This window comes from Pteropus medius, unplaced genomic scaffold, assembly GCF_902729225.1.
Source record: "Pteropus medius unplaced genomic scaffold, Ma_sr-lr_union100, whole genome shotgun sequence".
Lineage (NCBI taxonomy): Eukaryota > Metazoa > Chordata > Mammalia > Chiroptera > Pteropodidae > Pteropus > Pteropus medius.
In genome coordinates, this window is record NW_024343580.1 from 709,426 (window position 1) to 731,325 (window position 21,900).

The 21,900-nt window shown below is 62.5% G+C and overlaps 1 protein-coding gene and 1 long non-coding RNA gene across 2 annotated transcripts in view; both read left to right on the forward strand.

Annotated features, from left to right (window-relative positions):
• Positions 1-21,900, forward strand: part of LOC120606414 (guanine nucleotide exchange factor VAV2-like) — a 70,506-nt gene that overhangs the window by 6,361 nt on the left and 42,245 nt on the right. The window lies entirely within an intron of this gene.
• On the forward strand, positions 8,033-9,598 carry LOC120606415 (uncharacterized). Its single transcript, XR_005653890.1, has 2 exons — positions 8,033-8,416; positions 8,936-9,598. It is a non-coding gene; the product is annotated as an uncharacterized LOC120606415 (long non-coding RNA).

Sequence of the window (21,900 nt, forward strand, 5' to 3'; positions counted from 1 at the left end):
GGAGAGCAGGGCCTGTGCTCACCCGGCTCCCTGTTAGCATTGACCGCGTAGCCGGAGGGGCACTCGCGGGCTGCGTGCAGCGGTCTCGAGCGAGGCTTAGGTCTGGACTCATCGGCTGGGTCTCGGGGGCACAGCCCCCGGCACTGGCGTGGAGTGACGTGTGTGCGGTCTGCCTGCATCGATTGCAGAAATCGGGTTCCTGGCATCGCCAGCCCGGCCGAAACCCAGAAGAACGCTGTGTGCTTGGTGGGGACGCCATTGTGAGGGACAATGGTCTGGGTGCTGGAAATAGGGCGTCTCACTGCCGGAACTGAGGCTCAGCTGTGTCTGGCCGCAGGGTGGGGGCGGAGCCTTGTCAGGGGCCAGACCAGGGCGAGTAGCCATGGTGAGCTCCCACCCCAGTGCCTCGCTGGAGCCCTTGCTTGCCAGGAGGCCCAGGTGACCGAGGATGTCCCCTCCCCGGGGAAGACTCCGTCTTCCTTCCAGAGGCACTGGGTTTCCTACGGGCCCCTCCCTCCTGTCCCTGCGTCCAGGCTGCGTCTGTGTCTTCCTGAGTTTGAGGGGGGGACTCCTGGGACGTGGCAGTGATGGTGGGGTGGGCGTGGGGGCCCTGGGTTAGGCAGGGGCCCAGACCGGAGCACCCTACAGCACCCCTCTTCCCCACTGCCCCTGGAACCCAGCACCTGCCCTGCGCCCCAGCTGGCACCAACACCCCTCTCTCAGAGGAGGGCCGGCAGGTTTTCGGTGGGGACAGTAAACACTTCAGTCCTTGTGGGCCAGACGGTCTCTTCGCAGCCACTCGCCTCTGGCCTCTCAGTGCGAACGTGGCCGTGGCCGTGACGGTGACTGGTCTGTAAGGGGTGGGGGTGAGGGTGGGGATGGGGGAGCAGGGCCGTGCTCGGGGCGTGAGCAGGGCTATGCACCAACAGTTTACTTGTGGAGGATGACACTTGAATTTCATGTAATTTCCATGTGTCATGAAATTCTATTCTTGTGGGATTTTTTCCTCCTATCCATTTAAAAATGCAAAAATCTTTCTTAGCCTATAAGCTGTATAAGGCCGGGCGATGGGCCTCACAAAACCAGGCTGCGGGCTGGCGGCTGCTGCTCACCTGCTCAGAGGCCCGTGAAGGTGTCCTGGTCCCCTGGGTGCCCCTCCCAGTTCCCGTCAGAGCTCACAGTTGTCTCCATTCGTGACCAGCGCCCTTGGCCCAGGCTCCCCAGCCGGGAAGTGCCCGGGTCGCTCGGTGCTGACAGATGTTCCGTGCCACGGCGGTGACCTCGTCTTGTCCTCGGGCAGTGGTGGCTGGTGCTCTGCTCTTAGCCCACTTTGTAGAAGAGGGACAGAGGCCTGCAGAGGCCGAGCCCGCTCGTGCTGGTTGTGAGTAGGTCCCCAGCCATTAAGTGAGCAAGGTGCCCTGCCCGAGATGGCGGAGGAGGGGGACATGCTCGGCCACTTGGCTGCACTCAGACTCTTAGTGGTGATGATGTCACTGGCCTGGCTGAGCCTCGGTCTCCTCATCTGAAGAGGGATGACCGTGGCCACCCTGCAGGCTGTTGGGGGGAGTTGGGAGTGGAGCGTGGGCCTGGCTGCCCCCGCTTTGCACTGGCCTCATAAGTCTCAGCATCGTGCCCCATCCACACCTGGGGTGGCCGCTCGCTCCTGCTGGCTGGGCACCGGCTCTCGCTCACTGCCTGCCTCCTGGGGCGGCCACCTTCCCTGTCCACCTGGCCACCTGGCCGAAGCAGAGCTACGCGGTGGTAAAGAGAGGGTGGGCTCCGGGTCTTGGGCTGACCCTCCCTCCGTTCCTAGCCCGTCAACAAACCCCTCTCACTCTGAATTTACCCTTCCACCCCCAAAGTGGTGTGGTGGCCTGGCTGAGACAAGGATGGAGGGTCCTTGGCCACGAGTGGAAGGCGGGTGGCAGCCCTGCCCCTTCCTCTGAGGGTGACCAGGGAAGGCTGCTCGAGGGGGTCTCACACCCTCTCTCTGCTGTTTCTTCCCCGGGAGCTCCTGAGCTGGACGGGGCAGGAGATGGGAGCAGACACCGGATTTGCGGTCCTGGCGTTTGGGGCTGTGCTAGTCCTCAGCAGATATGGTTGTTTGGGTCCCTGGGGGCACGGTGACGGCAGAGGGCTTCCTGGAGGAGGTGGCATTCGAGCTGGCCTTGAAAACTGGATGCCTTTCGTTAACTAAAGGTTGTCAGTGGGTGGCTGCTGCAAGGACAGGGCTCTGTGGGGGCAGAGGCTGGAGGGGTCCCACTGTGCCCCCCACGTAGTCTAGATCATTGCCGCCTGGCCACTCATCCTCTTGAGCTCTATTCAGGGTCCTCAACCGGTGAGGAGTTTGGGATGGCACAGTGCCAAAATCCAGAGATGGCCCCAGCCCGGCCGGCTCGGCCCTTCGGGCTACGTGGCTTCCAGGCCTGTTCCCTCACCTGCTCCTGGGCGGCTGAGTGGGGGGCTCACTCGTCACTTGCTCATGTCACTCCTGAGCATCTGCTCATGGGCCTTGGGCGAAGAGAAAGAACCCCTGACTGTCGGGGGGTGGGCGGTGGATTAGGGGTTCACAGAGAAAGGACGGTGGACTTTCCGGTGCAGAGAAAGGAAGCAGGCAGGGACCGGAGCGCCACTCGGGCCCGCTTCCTGGGGAGGGGACGGTGGCCGCCTGTCCGTCGAGCCTGTTGACCAGGCTTGCAGGTCCTGCCTCTGGGGGCTGCGCCCCGTCTCCTCAAACGCCGCTTCACTCCGAGACGGAACTGGCACGCGGCCTCTTTGTTAAAGTGAGGTTCAGCTGTCGGGGGTGGGGCCTGGGCCAAGGTCCTCCCGTGTCGGGGTCCAGCTGCGGGGCGGGTCAGCTCCTCGCTGTTCGTGGTGTGAGTGGCTGCGCCTCTGGGTTCGAGTCTCTGCCGCAGCGAAGCTTCGCGTCCTCCCACCTGCCCGCATTCTCGGTCCTGGTCCCCGATGGCTGCGTGGCGGCCAGAGTTATGTGCACCCCGGGGCCCCCGGGCCCACCCACCCCGGCAGAGCTGTCTTGGGGCAGCCCCTGCCTGGGGACCCGCTTTCTCACCTTGTGCCTGGCCTCGTGTGCTGTCAGATGGTGGGGTGGCCACCACCTCGTCCCTGGGGTGGAGATGGGCTCGGTGCCGGACCCTTGCGGACCTGGGTTCAAGTCCTTGCCTCGCCCTTGGCCATGCGACGTCCCCTCTGGGCCCTGTTTCCTCGTCTGTAAAAGGGGGTTTATGACAGAGAACAGAGGGGCAGAGGGAACCCAAAGCTCTCAGCCTGGTGTCTAGATGTGATAGTGCTCAGTGGATGCCCTCAGATGGTGCCCTCGACTCCGGGCGTTTGGGGCAGTGGCTTCTCCCCGTGAACACCTCAGCTCTAACACACGCCCCAAAGCAAGGCGGGAGGGGAGCCAGGCACGTGGGGGTGGGTGCTCTGGGACCTCCTCCCCTGCGATGACACTGGGCTCAGCAGCTGGCATCCTGCACGTCGTGGGTGGGACGAACCATGCCCTGCTCAGGCCTCAGAAGCCCCCTGCCCGGCGGGGACAGGCCCTCTGCTCGGGGCCCTCAGAAGCTCTGTGCTGTCGGGCCCGCTCCAGTCAGTGTCCCGTAGCTGCTGGAACTGTTGTGGTTTCAGAGACCAGGAGATAAAAGATGACAGACACATGGCCACAGAGGGAGGCAGCCTGTGCAGTGGGTGCTCGGCCTGCGAGCTGGGCCCAGGGTGCCCGCACCCAGCTGGGGTTCCCGCCTGCCTGCCGCAGGCTGAGGAAGTCTCCGTGCAGCTGGAAACACGCAGGGTTCCTGTTTTGTGGGGTTCGGTTGTTGGTCTTTGTAGTTTATATGAGGATTAAGATAATCATTTTTAGGACACTTACTCCTTGTCCTCCTGAGCCAGTGTAAACTTGAGGCCACAAAGGCTTCTGTTGGTGTTTCTGCTTTTGGTTTCAAAGGCAGTGAGCACATGTGCTGTCTGGTGAGTGGCCCAGGCAGGCAGGGGGGACAGTCACCAGCTGCCTTTCCCTTCCGTCCTCAGGCTTGTTAGCCTCTGAGCCTTTCCAGGAACGGGGCCCCACCCCCAAGACCCCCTGAGGCCTGTGGGAGGAGGTGGTATGGGCAGCATGCTGAGGGCAGAGACCACCAGGACCCCTGTGTGAGGGGACACTGCAGCCCTGGCTAAGCCTCTGGCAGGGCCACACAGCTCCTGAGAGGCTGAGCCTGGACGTACCTCTTGCCAGAATCCTGGGGCCCACCTGTCAGTTTTTCTGCCTTGTCTTCCCTTCGGGGAGTTGATGGAAGGTTCTGGTCCCTCGTGCTCATGACTGCCACATCCTGTGACCCTCCTCCCTTGTCCCTAACTCTCGATTGACCCCTCCGCCCCAGAGACCAGGGCACTTGTGCTCCCCTCCCCCGCCCCAGCTCATCTGCTGTTGGGACAGGAGAGAAACCGTCCGAAGTTGTTTTGGTGGCCGTCAGGTCCAGGCCGTTTTCATCCCCAAGGACCGACGCCACGCGCCCGCCCGCATGCCGCCCGCCTCTCTCCGCCTGAAGTGTCTGTCCGTCTTGCTTGTTTTCGCCCAGCACCCAAAGGAAGCAGCCAGAAGCAGGGCGTCGGGGCGTGACCGGGCCGGAACTGGGGCGAGCGGACTTGCCGCCTGGCTGCTCCCCCGGTCTCTGATCCTGGCGGTAGGTGCGGCCAGACGCCCCCATGTCTCCCGGAGCCTGTGGTGGCCGTGCAGTCGTGTGGCCGGCCGCCTGGGGTTTCATCACGACTTCCTTCTCGTCCCGGGACTGAGGCTTGAGTGGTCAGCCCGGCTCTGCTCCCGGCTCTCCACGCAGCCCCGGGGGGTGGAGGGGAGCCTCTCAGCAGAGTCGTCAGGAGAAAGGCCCCTGTCCTCTGGACGCCAGGTGGACGACGAAGGGACGCGGTGCAGAGAGCATGGACGGGGCTCAGGCTGCCGGCCTCAGGCCCACCCTTCATCGCGCCCCCTGGACAGTGGGGCTCCTGCCCTCGGTGTCTCCAAGGGTGGACGGCTTGGGGGGGGCCGGGGGTCTGGATCCCCCTTGCGGGAGTGAATGACAAAGCTGCCTGCCATCGGGCCGTCAGGAGGGGACGGGGACGGGGACGAGCAGGATCTGTGTGTGTGTAATTGCCCTGCCGCCGCCTCTGCGAGTCCCTGTGCTCCAGTTGACAGGTCCCTCTCTGCCCCTGCTTCAGGAGGGGCGTCTCCCAGGCCGCCCAGGAGCTCAGGTTGCACCTGGGAGCTGGCAGGCGGAGGGCAGCCTCTGCATCACCGCAGGCTGGAGCGGGAGCCCTGCAGATGTCCCCACTGAAGGGCCACGCGCTGGGGCCGGGCGCTTCCTGTCCGTGGCGGGAGCTGAGGGCTGGGCCGTGGAGGACGGACGCCTCTCCTGGGAGTCGGCAGATGGAGGCCACAGACCTCACCTTCCGCGGCGTGTACGCGGTCCAGCTTCTCCCGCAGGATGGTTTTCGTTTTGGGGACGCGGTGGGTGTGCGAGCGAATCCAAGGACTCGGGGTTCAGGAGGCCGGGCCCGGTCTGCCGTCAATGCCGGAGGCTGTCCTCTCTGTGCCTGTCTGCGTCTCTGCTAGCTCTGGGTGATGCCGTCCACCTGCTCTGGGTGGTTTTGGGGCGTGTGTCCACACCCCGTGACGTGGCCAAAGGCTCCAGGGTTTTGCCTGCAGAGGGCTGTCTGCCTTGTCTGCTCAGGAAGCCCTGGCCGCCTCCTGCCATGCGTCAGGAAGCAGGTCGTGCAGGTGGCCGCTGAACAGCAAGCTCTGTTGCTGCTGGGGACGTGTGGCCGTGGCTCAGCCACACCCCAGACCAGCTCTGCGGCCCATCCTGCCCCTCCCCCTGCCTGGGTCTGCTGACGGGGGTTGTTTCCTGCGGGGCGGGAGGTGAGCAGACGGCAGGAGGCCACAGTGTCAGGGCCATGTCCCCTTGCCCAGTGGAGCGGCTCCAGCCCTCAGCCTTTCTTCTGTTTTGCCATTTGGTGGCCTGGGGACGTGCAAGCCGGCACTTGGGCCGCCTGTCAGTGGCGGCAGGCAGCAGATCCGTCCAGGACAGTTTCTCGCTCGAGAGTGTTTTCCTCTGCCTTCGACATTCCTCGGGCACGGTGGAGCCACCTGCCTCGCTGTGCCCGCTCTGGGCTGCTCCCGGCCACCTGGCGAGGCCAGGATTAGTCACAGGACTGGAGGCACTCAGCCGTGGGGTAGGAGTCATCACCTCCCACTTGACTGCTTTGGAGGCTGAGGCCCCGAGAGCATATGGGAGCAGAGGGGCTCGCCTGAGTCACCGGTGGGAGATGGAGCCAGGATCTGAACTCGTGGCCCCCGCGCCCCGGTGGCCTCAGCATCCTGTCCCGCAGGGCGCCAGTGGGCTGCTGAGGTGCGGACTTCCATCCCGGTGACCTCTGCCGTCGGCGGTCCGTGTGCTGGCAGCCAGTCTCTTTCTTAACCCATGCGTGTAATAAAAGTTGTTTTTTTTTTCTCAAAAAAAAAGGAAGATGGCATTTGCACACACCAGTCCCTTCTCATGCAGATAAACCTGGGAGAAATTGGCCTGTCATCTCTTTGGGTGTATTTGTGGTAATTTAGCTGCTTAAATGAGACATCTGTTGGCCGGCCAGGCTCAGGGAGAGCGGAGCTGGGGATTGGACGAGAGCATTTCTTGCCGGAGCAGACTCGCCAGGCAGACCCGCCCCGCGTGGAGGAGCCCTCGGTGCCGGGGGGCCGCGCTGCAGGCCACGAGGTTTGGGGGGCCAGAGTGTTTGTATCTGGCCCCCTTGGGGCTCCGAGGACAGCAAGGACTTTCCTAGTCGTGGCCGGACCAGAATGAGGAGTGCAGGAGCCTGGCCCCTCCTCCTGGCTGATGCTGGGGCTAGGCCGTGGCCAGGGCTCCGGGGAGAAGCTGCCCCGTGTCTGTTCTCTGCAGCCTGCACGAGCCGGAGGGGTGTGGAGACCCAGGCCGCCAAGTGTCCGCCTCCAGGGGACAAAGGGCGGGTGCCCTGCCCTGGTCAGGAGCCAGGAGGGGCCCGGGCTCAGACTCCCCCACCACTGACGTGGCCGTGTGTGTCCCCGGGCCCCGCCCCCCAACGGCCCGAACCTCAGCGGGCCCATCCGTGCAGTGGGCTGCTGTGTGGCAGGGTGCGGCCCGTGGTCCCCGGAGCCCAGCAGGCCCTGGGACGTAGCACCTGGCTTCCCGCCCCCCACTTGGAAACTTCCTCTCCATGTGACATGCACTTTTGGGACCCAGCCGGCGCCGGTTTCTATCTGAGTCACTGCGTGGTGCGAAGGGTCAGTGCCAGGGCACAGGTGGGCTCCTGGTGGAGGACACCTGGCCCCAGGCCTTCCTGTGCCCATGAAATGGATGGTGGTCACTTCAGTCGTCGGATTCCTCGGGGGAGCTGCCCCTGTTCTTGACGCCTTCCTTCCCTGCCACCTGTCCGAGCCCCCTCTTCCTTTAAGGGCGGCCGGGCCTCCCTGTTCTCGGGCGACACTTATTGAGTACTATCAGTTACTGCCTATCAGTGATTGACCCGTGGGACGAGGGAAATATAGGCGACTCCTTCGAGGGCTTCAGAGTCTGGGGGTGAACGGAGGGGGCCCGGGACTGCGGGGGGCAGCTGTCACTTTGAGGGAACAAAACTCAGAACCACAGCCTTCGAGGCTGCAGGAGGGCAGGGTGATGGGCGGTGGTGGGCGTCTCCATCCTGGGGTGCCCAGGAGCCCGGGAACGGGACGAGGATAACACGCTGTGCCTGGACGTGGCTCAGGAAGTTCTGCTGAGGCCGCATGCTGGACTGGACGGGAGGGCAGGCCTGGAGTCCGGGAGGCTGGGGAGGATGTGGTCACCGGCAGGAAAGCTGATCGGGCCTGCACTGGGCGGGGGAGAGTGGGGGAAGGAGGAGGGCCGGGCTCTGGGGCCTGCAGGAGAGTGGGCAGTGCTGGCTGTCCGGCAGACATGGGGTGAGGAAGGGGGTGCCCCAGTGTCGGGCCCCGGCAGCGGGGGATGGGGGTGGTGGGCCCCTGCAGATTCAGCCCTCGCAGTGTGAGTTCGCCATTGGCTGAGGGCCCAGGGAAGGGCCGGCTCTCCCCACCGTCCCTCCGGGATCCACCCTGACCGGGGTTGGGGGACGGTTCGGCCCCACCCTGCTGTGTTCTCTGCCTGGCTCTGAGCTTCCTGCTTCTTTTCCGTGTGTGTGGCTGACCACGTCAGTGTCTAGGCTGAACTCGAGGCCTCCTGCAGAGCCAGGTCCCCGGGGAGAAACACCTTTGACTATCACGGGACTTCATTCTAGATTCCTTTCTCCTTGGTGGCCACGTTTGCCACCGTGCTGATGGCTTGGCCTTCCGAAGTGCACACTTTGTCCCAGAGGCGGCAAACAGGTGCTGACGGTCATCCCTCCGAAAGTCGGGGCCCCCGGTCGGGATGCGGTTCTCGCGGGAGGCCGGGCCCTGGTGTGTGCGATTCACCTCTTGGTGACACAGTGGCCCCTGTGGTGACCCAGTGACCAAAAGCGCATCATGGCCTTGGGTCGATTACTTTGGGTCTGTGTTATTGCTATTGATCTGGGAAGCTTGAATCGGAAACAAGCCTGGCGGGCTCTGTGGGGGGTGACGGCCACCTCCTCCAGTTCTCAGCAGAGAGCATTGCTGCGAAGCTGGGTGGCCGCTGGGTGGCCGCTGGGTGGCTGCTGGATGGCCGCTCACGAGCCAGCCCTTCCCCCGTCTCGGAGGGTCACCAGACTCTGCCCCTTGTCCCACCTGTTGCGAGGTGGGCTTGGCCCTGTGCGATCAAGGGCGTGTCAGTTTCTCAGTTTTCTCCTGGTGACACTTTAGATTCATCGGGTGACCGTGCCTTCGGTGTGGTGAAATGTGGCATTTGTACACTGTTGTTTTTAACAGCTGCCTGGGGTCTGGACGGTCTAGAGGTGACACCCCCACCCCTTGCTCCGTGATTGGACGCCCATCTTTTTATGACGTCTGTTCCGATTACCCCGCCCCAGGGATGGCCACTCTGCAGGCTCCCTGCGGAGAGGCCGGGCTCTGCTGGCCGACCCTGAGTGGAGGGCACCTTTCCAAGGCCAGGTCTGAGGCAGGGGCCCCTCCCCTAGCGAGCCTGGGCTCATGAGGCCGGGGGACCCCTCGACCCTCCCCGCACACCGGTCCTCACGCTCCTGCCCCCTGACCCTCCTGGGTCATCCTGGGTCATCAGGCCTGGCTGCTGACTGCTGAGGGTGGGGTCCCTGCCCACAGCCTGGTAATGAATACGCGGTGACGGAACCTCTGGTCATCCAGCCTCCGGGCGCTGGGTCCCGAGGAAGCTTGTCCCCCTTCGTGTGTCCCCCCGGGGTTTGCACAGGGCGAGTCTGCTGCGAGCTCAGGGACAGGCCGGCCCTCCGTGCAGCCCGGTCCTGTGCAGACTGCTCCTGTGCGAGTCCTGCCACCTGTTTCTGCACCATTTGAGGGGCCTCTGCTCTGGGAAATAAATACTCTGACCCTTAAATAGTTCACAGGATCTTCATCGGTGGGAATAATCAATACGAAAATAAAAGTGACCGCCAGGGACGCTGTGCGATCACATTCTTTATCGACTAAAGTGGACGAAACATCTCATCTCTGGGTGGAACCGAGCGCTGCGGGCTGTGCCCTGGAGGAAAAAGACCCGATGGTGGAACCGGCCGTGGACCAGCCTCAGGCGGGCAGGACGGTGGCCGGAAGTGCGGGCGAAGCCTGACCCCTGGCGTCAAACCGCCCCATGTAACAGGTGTCGAAGCAGAGGAGGGAACTTCGGTCGAAGGAAACAGCGTCGGGACAGGGAAAAATCGGCGTCACGCAGCGGTCTCTAGAAAACCGTCCAAGGCCGTCGTGGACCGAGCAGAGCTTATCCAGCTGCTGTGTCCCGTTTCCTCCGTGTCACTGGACCGTGGGTGTTCCCAGCGCCTTGCATGGCTGGTGTGGGCGGGGTCACTCTCCTGACTGCGGGTGGGGAGGTGGGCCAGGCAGGCACCCCGGGCACCCCGACCTGCAGTGCTGGGGGACGATGAGTGTTGGCGATGGAGCCCACTCCCCACGTAGACCCTCTGCAGAGGGGACACAGCCCTCGTGGCCCGGGGTGGGGGTTGGTCCTTTTTCTTCATCCCTCGCTCTGTGCCCAGCGGTGTGTGTTGGAGCCTCTGCTCCCAGCTGCCCGGGGGGACAGAGCGGGGCCGGGGGACAGAGCTGGGTTGGGGGCCTCCCCCGAGTCTCCCGTCTGCTGCTCCCCCAGTCTCCGGCACCTGTCGTGCTCCATCCTTGCCCAGCCCCGACTTCCGTGAGGCCACCCACCAGATGGATCAAGGGCCACTCAGGAGGGCGTGTCCCAGGACTGAGCCTCCGGGAGATGGGGGGCAGTGCTGGGGCTCTGCATGGACCCCTGTGGGATGAGGAGTCAGGCTGGGGGGCTCTTCTGGGGAGTCCCCCTTTCCCGCTCTAGGCCTGGGGGTGGGTGCAGAGCCCTGCAGCCTCTGAGCGCCCAGGCTGCCCTTCCGTGCTCCTTCAGACGCATCGACGTGTGGCGTGTCAGTTCCTGGATGGCCTTCGGTGGCCTGTTCCAAGAGCAGCTCAGGTGTAATTTGTCCTCGTTTGTTACAGAGCGAGGTGCTGCTGGCTGAGTTCTCCAGACCTGCCGGCTTGGGGTCGGGAACAGGAAATGGAACCCACTGCCCGTGCCATCTGTGGGGACAGCGGTCAGCCACCGGGCTCGCTGGGCCCTGCTGCCGGTTCCCTGCTAAGCTGGCGCGTTGACTCTGCGTCGGGAAGGGGGAGGGCGGCTGTTACAGACCCCTGAGCAGAAGTAGCCTCGTGGCCCCTGCTTCAGTGTGGGTCTGGGGGAAGGGGTCGGAATACACGCTCCCTCGGTGACCCCACCCCAGGTCTCCCGAGGCCTCACCAGCGCGGACAGGGGATTCCAGACCTTTCGCGGGGTCTGTGGCCGGACACCAGTGTTCGTAGACCCCGGGTGTCATCAGAGGCGCCCGGGTCACCTCTGGGGGCAGAGCCGTTTAGTGAAATGCCACCCTCTGTATTATGGCGGGAGTTCCCAGTCACTGCCCTGGGCTCCTCAGCCCTCTCCTGTGGGTTCCAGGTTCGGGGGGGCTGGCTCAGCCCGCCTGGAAAGCCCCCTGGAGAAGGTCGGGCGGGGCGTGTGGGCGTGGCTGCTGGGGCGGCCGGATTAGTGCTGTCTGCCCCTTGGGCGTGGGCGGGGCGAGGGCGGGGTCCTGCTCTGCTGCCCGGCTCCCCCCTCCTCCGCAGGGTCTGCCCTCAGCCTTGGAGCCCATCCGGGTTCTGAGCCTGGGACTGCTCCCCTCCTCTGAGCGTGGGCCTCCTGCCTCCCCGTCCTAGGGCTCCCCCAAGGCCAGCTGGAGCTCCCCACTCCCCTGCTTGGTGCTCCCAGCTTTCCTCCCACCCTGTCGGGGCCGGCTCTGGGGGGCTCCATCCCCTGGCCTGGCCCAGTGGGGGCTCCGCTCAGTGCTACCGATGAGGAGCCTGTCTTCCCGAGGGACTGGCGGTGACCCCACAACCTCCTGGGTCGGAACCCCTGGTCCCCGGGCCAGGACCCCTTCGTTGAACAGGGGGTGTTGTAGAGGCAGGTAGACAGTGTCACCTGGCTGGACTGGGTCGTCAGGTCCACCGAGGCAGGGGGAGCCCCGCCCTGCCCGTCTCCGTGCCCATCGGCACTAGCTGGCTCCTAGTGAAGGGGAAATTAAGGTGCCTGACTTTCCCTTCCCTCCGTCAGACTCTGCGGCCTGACTCTCTGGCGGGAGGAAGTCATCGGCGGTGCTGAGAGGCAGAGGCAGGCTGTGGGGCGAAACTTCATAGAGCCCTGCTTCAGGTTGGGGCTCCTCTGGCCAGATCTCGGCGGGGCCTCCCGCACGTCCCCTCCCCCCGCCACCGCCTCGGCCTCTGTCCGGTGGTGGAGGCCTCTCCAGGGACCTGGGGGAGGCAGGGAAATACTTCCGTCTCTCATGAGTTAGAATCTACAGTGCAAGATGATGAAATTCTCTGGAGACCAGAACATTCTCATCTCATCTCCCCACGGCCCAGTGACGATGGCTTTGAACAGGCAGGATGTATGCGCGAGGCCACAGAGGGGCAGCGCCCGCCGCCCGGCTCTCGGGCCCATCTGGGGCTCTTCCTGACGGCCTGGGGCTGGTCCCCCGCTACTCTCCACTTGTGCCCTGACAAAGCGCCGCAGCAGAAATGTATTCTCCCGCTTGTCTGGGCAGAGGTCCGAAATCCGGGTGTCGCGGGAGGCCCCAGGGGCGGCTCCTTCCTGCTCTTCCCGGCTCCCGGGGCCCCCGGCGGTCCTTAGCTTGTGGCCGTGTTATCACCGCGTCTCTGCCGTCCTCACTGGCCTCCTCCGTGTGGGTTCTGGGCCGCCCTAATGCAGGGCGGTTCCAACCCGACATCTTCACCTCCGTTACATCTGCAAAGACCCTTATTCAAATAGGGTCGGATTCTGAAGTTCCAGGAGTGGTGACGTTGGGCGTCTTTGTTTGTTGTTTGTTTGTTTCTGGAGGTGGCGGTGCACAGTCTGACCCACTGGGCCTACTTCCTCTTTCTTCTTTCCAGACATTTTCTGGGTGTTTGGTGCGTACCGGCCCTGGGCTCCCGGTGGGGAGAGAGTGGGGTTCAGGCCCTGCGGGATGGCTGAGCTGGAGGATGGAGTGTGACGGGGCTGTGGAGACGTAGGGATTGAGGGGCGGGCGGGGCCTGCAGCTGCCAGAGAGGACAGGCCCTGGGCCTGGCAGTCACGGCGGGCGTCTCTCGAGTGTCCCTCGTCCAGCCCGGGTAGAGAAGCCCCACCAGCAGCAGGGTCTCCCTGGCACCTCTGGGTTGGCCATCTCGGTCGGTGTCGCGCTGAGGAGGCTGCGCCCTCTGGGGCGCTCAGCCCCTGCGCGCCCGCCCCGGTGGCCCCTTGGTCTGCAGCTGGTGGGCCGTCCCTGGTTCTCACCACCTTGGAGCCGCTCTGCTGCCTCTCACTTCCTTTGGCAGCCCGGCCCCTCCTCCCGAATACAGCCTGGGGGAGCCCCGCGTAACAGCCTCTTCTGTGGGCGGGGAGGGGGGGGCGGGACAAGGGCATGTGCCTTCCTGCTTGGTGCCCCCAGGCCTGGCACAGAGTAGGGCCTGACAAGCTGTTTGAGTGAGGGATGAATGAATGAATGAATGAATGATGAATGAAGGTGGGTGATGGGTGCCCCGGGCTTTCTGAGGCCCTCATTGGCTCAACCATTTCCACTTGCTGGGGCCTTTCCGAAAGCTCTTGGACCGTAAATGGTTGTGTACGGTGGCCCCGCCACCATGCACCCTCTAGCCCGGAACAGAGACGTTCACTGTCATACAGATGTCACAGTGAGACTGTGACACAACCAGCATGCCCGTCAGGAGGGGGTCGGATGAGGGACGTGTGGCCCAGGCCTCAGGGACATCCCCGTGCACCCAGAGCAGTGCGTGGGGGCGGGGAACGTCTGCTGCCAGGACTCAAGAACCGTGTATTGTTCCCAGAAATCAGTTTTGTTAAAAAAACAAACACAAAAAAAATGCAGAATCAAAAAGCTGGACGGGAAAAGTAGCCCGATGGTAAGTGGGAGGTCACGCAGGTTTTTATTTTATCCTGCCCTCCCCCTTATCCGAGAGAGGTCGTTTCTATATTGGGAGAAAAGGCAAGAGGTTCGTCCCCTGGAGTGACGTCCTGGACGCGTCTCCCGTTCACCCTGGACATCGCCCGCTGGCGGCTGGTGCGGGGGGAAGCCCTCGGTGCCGGTCTGGGCCCTGGTCTCGCCACCTGGTAGAGTGGTGCCGGTTATTCCAGCCCAGAGAGCAGCAGAGGGCAAGGCCTTCCTTCCAGAAAGGGCAAGGCGGGAAGACTGCTGCAGCGAGCCCTGGCCGACCGCGGGGCCCTGGGTCCCCCCACCCCCCCAGCAGGTGAGCCCCACGTTCCCCCTCCGCCGTGAGGACTGCCCTCTGGTGCACCCTGAGCAGGTGGGGCCCAGACTGGAGCTTGGCTCCCGGGGCTCGAATACCAGCTCTGGCTCAGCTGCCCTGTGCAGAAACAGCTGGGGGTGTTTCCTGCTGCTGCCCTCCCCCTGGACGGGCTCTGTCCCCAGGCCCCGGCCCCGCCCACCCACCCCCGGGTGGGGGCGGAGGGTGAGTCTGCAGCTGGGAACATTCCTGACCTGCAGTTCAGGGGACAGAACCCAGCTGCTTGTTGGCAAACAATGGAGCCCAGCTCCCCACTCCCCGAGCCCCTCCACTGTCTGCCCTCGGAGCCCGGTTCAGCTGGAATTTCCAGACAGTACGGCTTCTCCAGTTGATCTTCACTCCCAGGCGATTTCCTCAGACACTTGCCAGACACTTGCGGTGCTGGCTGCTGGGCTGTGTTTTTAAAACATTTATGGGACCCACTTGCCCTAAACCCAGTCCAAATCGTAGATGTCTTTTGAAGAAATCCCACGAGTGACACCTATGCACTGGAAGAATAAAGGCGAAGTTCCCTGATCGTGCCCCCAGCAGACGCGTCACCCTTACTTCGGGGGTCCCAGGCCCACTGTGCCCATCGCCGAGGCTGTATTTGCTCCTCTTGAGAGGGCCAGAGACCCTTCCTGGAGGCTGGTGGCTGAGCAACCCGTGGGAAGGAGCTCGGGGTGGGGCGGGGATGGACACAAGGGAGCCCCAAGATGAATCATGTGATCTGTGGCACGGGACCCATGCCAGGGGAACATGGGAGGCCATCTCATTTTCAAACTAGTATTTTTTTTATTGTGGTAAAATACACATAAAGTTTATCATCTTAACCATTTTAAGCGCACAGTTCAGTGGTTATTAAATCTAGTCACACTGTTGGGCGCCCACCCCCACCCTCCATCTCAAGAACTTTCTCATCTTCCCAAACTGAAACTGCACCCATTAAACACTAACTCCCACCACCCTCCTTCAACCCGGCACCCACCATTCTACTTCCTGTCTCTATGAATTTGACCGAGTACCTCAAATGAGTGGAATCCTACATAATTCGTCCTTTTGTGACTGGCTAATTTCGCTTATATTGTGTCCCCACGGTTCAGCCATGTCGTGGCAGGTGTCAGAATCTCCTTCCTTTTTAAGGCTGAATGATATTCCATTGTTCGTAGATCCCGCATTTTGTTTATCTGTCATCCATGGATGGATGGGTGGCTTCTGCGTCTCGGCTGGTGTAAATAATGCCGCTGTGAACACGGGTGCACAGAGATCTCTTTGAGACTGTGCTTTCAGTTTTTTAGATACATACTGTTGACTCCGAGGAGGGACGTACTTGCCAAAAATGGGCTCCTAGGGGTTAGCTGGGTCCAAGTTCACAGTCAAAAGCCTAGCAGCTGTCCTTTTCAGAGGCTACCCTGCATTTCAGGGAAAAGCTGCAGACCCACCCTCCAGCCTCCTGCACTGTGCTCCTCGGCTCAGAACCAACCCTCAGAAAGTAATTTCTAGGCCTGGCAGGTGGAATCAGAGCTATGTCTTCATTTGCATATTTTCCGACCAATCAGAGCAGCTTCATATTGGCCAATCAGGGTGTGTGATTTTGACCAATCGGAACAGTGCCATTTCGACCAATCAAATTGTATAAATTTGGATCCCTCATTTGCATTAAAAATGGACCAATCAGGAACCAGGGTAGGCTCGCTCTCTGTAAGGGGCTTCCCCTTTCAGCTTGCTGGGGAGGCTGCGTTTCTCTGCTTTGCAAACTGTTTACCTGTATAAACTTTCTCCTTTTACCGCTCCCCAGATTGGGGACTCCTGTTGGCGTTGGATTGGTGGCGCCGAATTGTTGTCGGCAGTACCCGGGCGTGGAATTGACGGTTCACGAGGGGCTGCTGTCTCCCATTTTTTGAGGACCCTCCCATGCGGTTTTCCACAGCAGCGGCCCCGTCTTCCGTTCCCACCTTCCCGCGCCTCGGCGTCCTCGCTGACACTGGCTGCTCCCTGTCTGTTCGATTGTAGCTGTCCTAGCGATGTGACGTGGTCTCATCGGAGCCAGTTGTTTTGGTGAGAAACAGCTGTGGGGCTGCAAAACGCCCCTCCCCCCAGGACCGGGAGGGGTCTGCCTCCTCGCAACTCCAGGGACTGTGTTCAGGTTCACAGAACTGGGGAAACCGAGGCACCGAGGCACCCAGCATGCCTGCTCCGAGCGTGGTTGTGTACTTTCAGAGTCCTGTCCTCGGTGGCTGACAGCGGTGACTGAGGTGGGCCCGGGTTCTGGAGAGTTCCCGTGGAGCGTGTTGCACAGACATAGAGCAGGGGTCGCTGCTGGAGGCCACGGTGGCCTCTCTGAGCCTATGGACAGTCCGCAGTCGGATTGGATCGACTTGAGAACAGCTTTCTTCCCCATGTGGGTGGGGAGAGAGGTGACTTCAGAAGCCAGACCTGAGATTTAACGTTTAATGGGCGTCCCTTATGCAGAAGAGGCGAGGGGAATTGGGAAGTGCCTGCTGTTGGCCTCAGGAGCTGGACGTCACCTGGCTCTTCATGGAGGGTGCGGCTCCCCATGGAGTCTTGACAACCTGGGCCGGAAGTGACGCGTGAGTGTTTGGGGCATGAATGAATGGTTGACGGACCGAAGTATTGAGACCCTGAAGGGACCGGGCTCCTGATGGGTTGGAGACCCTGAGGCCAGTGTTTGGAGAAGCAGGGCCCTGGCCTCTGCACCCCGGCCTGACAGTGTCCTGGTGGTTTCTGGTCGTGTGGGCATCGCGCGGGCAGCAGTAGGAGGAAGGGCCTCCCTCTCCTCACGGAGCTGAACTTGCAAACGCAGCGTAATGAACACGACAGGCAGGTGGAAACGCAAACGTCCACGCCTAGCCCGCCACCTGCTTGGACTTCAGACCCCTCCTCACGGTCCCCGTCCACCTGCAGACGTGCTGGTGCTTAGCTTGTTGGCTTTGTTCATCCTAACACAGCACCCCCACCGGCACCCCCACCCCAAAGCTTTTCTGGGACGCTCACGTTTATTCGCTCAGATTTCACCGAGCATCTGCTTCTGCTGCTCCTGCCCTGGGCACTTTGGGTCCTGTCGACACCTGGAGAGATGCTTCCTGAATCCCCGTGGTGCCTGCGGAGAGCGAGGCAGCCGGAAGGGCCTCTCCGGATCTGGACTGTGCGTGGACGCTGCTCCTTGCCGGGCCTGGCTGGGCGACTCTGCAGCAGCCTCCTGTCCCCACATGGTGACAGCGCTGGCTCAGCAGCCTTGGCCATGTGTGTAGGGACGACAGGCCCTCTGTGGGTGGCCCAAGGATGGACTAACTGACGGACGGATTTTAGCTGTGATGTCTCTGGCGGGGAAGCCAGCAGTCCCTGGGGACCCCACCTCTTCTCGGAAACCACCGTGAGCCGGGAGATAACGGAACGTGACATTTTATTGTTTCTTCTCGGAATGCTGTGCGCCGACCGAGGAGGGCTCCCCGTGAGTGTTGCTGTGCCGCTTCCAGTGACTTTCCGCAGCATTTTTGGCACTTTGGAGGAGGACGTGTCCTGTTCCTTGGTGTTCGTGGTGGTGATACCTTAACAGCACCACGTGCGATGTGTGGGGTTGCCACACGTGAGAGATCACGTGCACGATGGGGTTGTAAGAGGTCATGGGGGGTCTCAGCTGCCTGCAGATGCTGGCTCCGGTCCGTAGGTGAGTTGGGGTGGCTTTCATGGAGGAGGGACACCTGGGGCATGGAGAACCACAGGCCTGTTTTGGTCCCCTGATTTTGGGGTGCTCGAGTCGGGCTCCTCGTAGAGAGATGGAGGCAGCTGTGGGACAGGCACGTATGGGGGCCAGAGATGTGTGGTCAGCTTGGAGCTGTAGTCATGAGAGGTGCTGTCCCCAGAGGGGGCGTGGCGGGGTAAGGGCTCAGGATTCGAATCCACGTGTCTCTGCCTGAAAGCTGACTGAGTCTTCCTGAGTCCCGCACCCCTGTGCAGGGGTGTCCGAAGCCGGAGGCGGGTGCGTGAGGCCTGCAAGAAGATGGGGCCGGGGCACAGCCACGTCCCGGAGTTCCCACAGCCGGGAGCCTCTGGGGTCCCTGTTCCCCAGAGAGCCCCGGGTCAAACCTGGGGGGTCAAAACCACATTTACCGATGGCCCCAGTGTGCCTGGCCTGGGGTCCAGGGGCTCCCAGCTGGGTGGGGCAGCCTGATGGTGGCGAGCTGGAATGGCAGGGAGCAGAAACCAGACTGGTGCCTTAGCGTCTCATCAAAACCCACTCACTCATTCATCCATCCATCCATCCAGCCAGCCATCCATCCATCCATGTGGGTGTCGGCATTGGCCGTGGTGTTGAGGTAGGTCACAGAGCAGGTAGTTCAGGGCTCAAGGGCTGACCCCGACCAGCGGGCGACCTCGGGCCGCCGTGACCTGGGAGGGCCGGCTTGCCCTGGCTCTGGGCATGGAAGCGTGCTGCCTTCTCGCTCAGGGGCGACACCTGCGTTTCTCTGAGACGTCCGTGCAGCAGGAGGGGAGAGAGCCCAGCTGAGCCCGGGGGCGGCGTCTGGAGTGTGCCAGCCACGAGGGCTGGTTCGGCTTTGGTTTTGGCAGGTGACAGGCAGGCCCAAGTAGGCTTGCGTCTCTGGAGGTCTCTCATCCAAACTGCCCTGGAGAAGAGAAGCTTGGAGGGCGGGGTGCTCTGTGTCGACCTTGAGGCCACTTCCAGGAGGAGGAAGAGCTGGAGAGAATGGGGTGGCGGAGGCAGCGGCAGCTTCGCAGAGGGCTCGCGGCCAGTGCACGTGGTCTGGCTCCAGGCTGCAGACGGGGGAAGCGGGGCGTCGGGTGCCGGGGAAGAGGGCTCCGTACCAGGCAGCGGCCGAGCTCGTCTCGCTGAGCCGTGCCCGCCTGGAGGAGCCGTGTTGGAACCTTCCAGCGCTCAGAAGCCGGCTCAGGAGAGATGGCTGCACAGAGAGCCCCTAGAAAAGCAGTTTCCTGCTGGCTTTGTAGAAAACCTTTGGTTTGACCCTGACCTTGAAGTCTCAATAATGTGGGCCACTGTTTATCCCTTTGGCTCAAACAGGCCGTCGGCCGGAGCTTCGGACCTTTTGAGCACTGCTGGGAACAGTTTCCTCCAGGTCAGGGAGGAAGTCGCGTCCTTTCCTCGGACAGCCGTGGGCTCACGTGGGGTCCCTGCCGCACCCCATCTGTGTTCTCTGAGCTGGGGACCCTGAGCAGGGCCTGGCATGCACTAGGCTCCTGCTGTGGATTGAACAGGGGCGCAGACTTGGGAATGAAGCGCCCCAGCGGCCCCCTCTCTGCTCAGACTCCAGCCTGTACTTTTCCAGGATTGTTCTTCCTGGTGAATCACCCGCCAGGTTCTGGTGAGGAAGTCCTTTAAGACCAGGATGTGGGTAACGGTTCTGTGGCCTGGCGCCCGCGTGGCACAGCCGGCTCTGCGTGGCGGCCAGCGTGCCTCCTGCTGGAGAGCTTGAGCTCCTGACCTTTCCGAACCTGTGTCCCATGTCACAGGAGAGCCCCCTCCCCACTTCACGATGCCAGCTGCCTGGAGCACGTGAGCAGGTGGCCCCACGCAGCTGTGACCTCTGTGGGATGCTGTGGTGGGGGGCGGGAGGGAGCCCACTGGGTGAGCACAGCGGGGCTGGGTGACCATGGGCACAGTATGATGTGAGGCCCAGAGGGTGCCAGGTGTCAGCATTGTGTCTGCAGCATCCAGAGAGCCTGGCCACCGTCTGTGAGCCTAAGGGGGCAGGGGAGTGGGCGGGCAGGAGGCAGAGGTCTAGGCCGAGATCTCCCCGACGTGGATCAGGACATCCTTGAGGGAGGAGGGTCCAGGGTTGGGAGTTTGGGGCCAGGAGGCTTGCTGAGGCTGGGAGTGGTCTGCCTTGGAGGGACCCCCTTCTTTAGCAGCGAGGAGGCGGTGTGCTCCGAATCACGCTTTCGTGGTCATGCCTGGAGCCTTGTGCTCTAGGGGCGGAGGAGGCACCAGTGTCATGAGCACCTTCCTTCCTCTCTGTGAGCTGGGGTTAGAGGGGCAGAGAGTCACAGCCCCAAGGACACCCGTGTGGCTCTGTCTTCGCCCTAGAGCTTGGCCCAGCGCCCTTCAGTGTTGGTCCCAGAGGGGGTTTGGCTTCCCCCATTTGTCACTTTGGGGGTCTCTCATGGAGGTGTCTGGCTTAGTGGCCAAGACCACGAGAACTGGACCGGGCCACCCGGGTTAGCGCTGGGCCCTCCCCTCGCAACCTGTCTACTCGGCGGTCCCCAAGCCCTTTCTCCGCCTGTAAAGTGAGAACGTGTTTGTTAGGAGAACGGACCGGGCGACGGGCATAGGGGTTTAGTGCAGTGCCCGGTGCCGGCCCAGCGCTGCCCGCCCGCCCAGTGATCGTCGGAGAGAGCAGAGAGACCGTCCGAGGCTGCTTTGGCGTATCCGAGTGTTAGACTTAAAATGCTGCAAACTTCACCGAACGGTGAAACGAGACATGTAGCTGACTTGGTCCTTTCTGGGTGACAAAACATAGTGGCCTTGGGTTAAGCTGCGGACAGGACAGCAGGCGGAAGGCATGGGCCTGCCACCCCGGTGCGGCCAGCCCTTGGAAGCCCCGCCCCCCTCCCTGAGCCAGCTCGGGGAGACCCGAGGGGCGCACAGGCAGCTCTGTTTGCCAGTCGGCCTGCTGGTGCCCGGCGAGCTTCTGCCCATGCTGTTATCCGTTCGTAACCGAATCCCGACACGCCCTGGACGGATCCCCGCGTGCAGCGGTGATGGCGTTGGCTCCCCTGGGGCCTCCCGGCGCTTAGCGCAGGGGCAGGCAGGCAGCTCCGGTGGCCGTGGCGCCGGTGTGGGTAACCGTGCAGGCTGTGCGGGTCCAGCCGGGATCCGCCTCCCAGGCCTCGGTTCCTCGTCTGCGGGACGGATGGTACACGGCCGAGCTGCCGGGCGCGCGGGCCCCGACGGCAAGACTCACGCGTGCGGTCGTGGCCGTGGCCACCCCCAAGTTCCACCTGCCTGCTCGTTGGGGGCAGCGGTGCTTCTGGGAGTGCGGTGGCCATGTGATCAGACGCAGCTGTTTGGGGGGGGCCCGATGCCTCTCAAGCCAGCGTGGAACAGCAAGGCGTGGGCGCAAGGTGGGGCCGATTCCGGGATGTCAGCTAAGGATGTTGCATATTGAGCCCCTACTGTGGGTCATTGTCCAGGGCATTTGGGACCCAGGAGGAGGAGATGGGCTCAGCTTCTGTCCCCATGGAGAGTCTGGCCAGCTTGGCCCCTCATGGTCACCTGTTTATTTACCCCCAAGGACCCCAAATTTGAAAGATCCATTCCGGCAAGCTGCCCCTATTAAATAATTATAAGCCGTTTTAAACGTTTTTTTTTTTGTTGGAACGAGCATGGCATAAATAAAGCAAGAAATTAATTCATTTTCCCATTTTTTATTGATCAAAGACACGGTCAGCTGCCAGTCAGAGCCTCTGATCGGCAGGCCTCAGAGGCCTGGCCGCTAGGGGTTCGAGTCACTCTGATAGCATGGGATTTGTCACCGTGAAGCAGTTTGAGTGCCCCTCGTGGAAATATTTCAAGGAAGTTCATTGTGTCTGCGGGCACTTTCTAGAGCCCTGATGTAGGGCGTGAGCTTCAGACGCGGAGACCCCACCTCTCCCGGACAGGTGCAGAGGTCTTAGAGGATCCTGTCCTCTCTGCCCGTCCGCCTCCGGGGTCGTGGGTCCAGGGCTCTGTCCTGCACCTGGGGGAGCGAGGGGAGCTCGTCACTGCCCTGTGGTCTCGCTGGCTTGGCCAGGAGTGCAGAGCCTCAGACATGTCATCTCCTGAGGCCTTTGACTGGCCTGCTGTCCGTCCCCCGGCCCTGGGGCAGCACCTT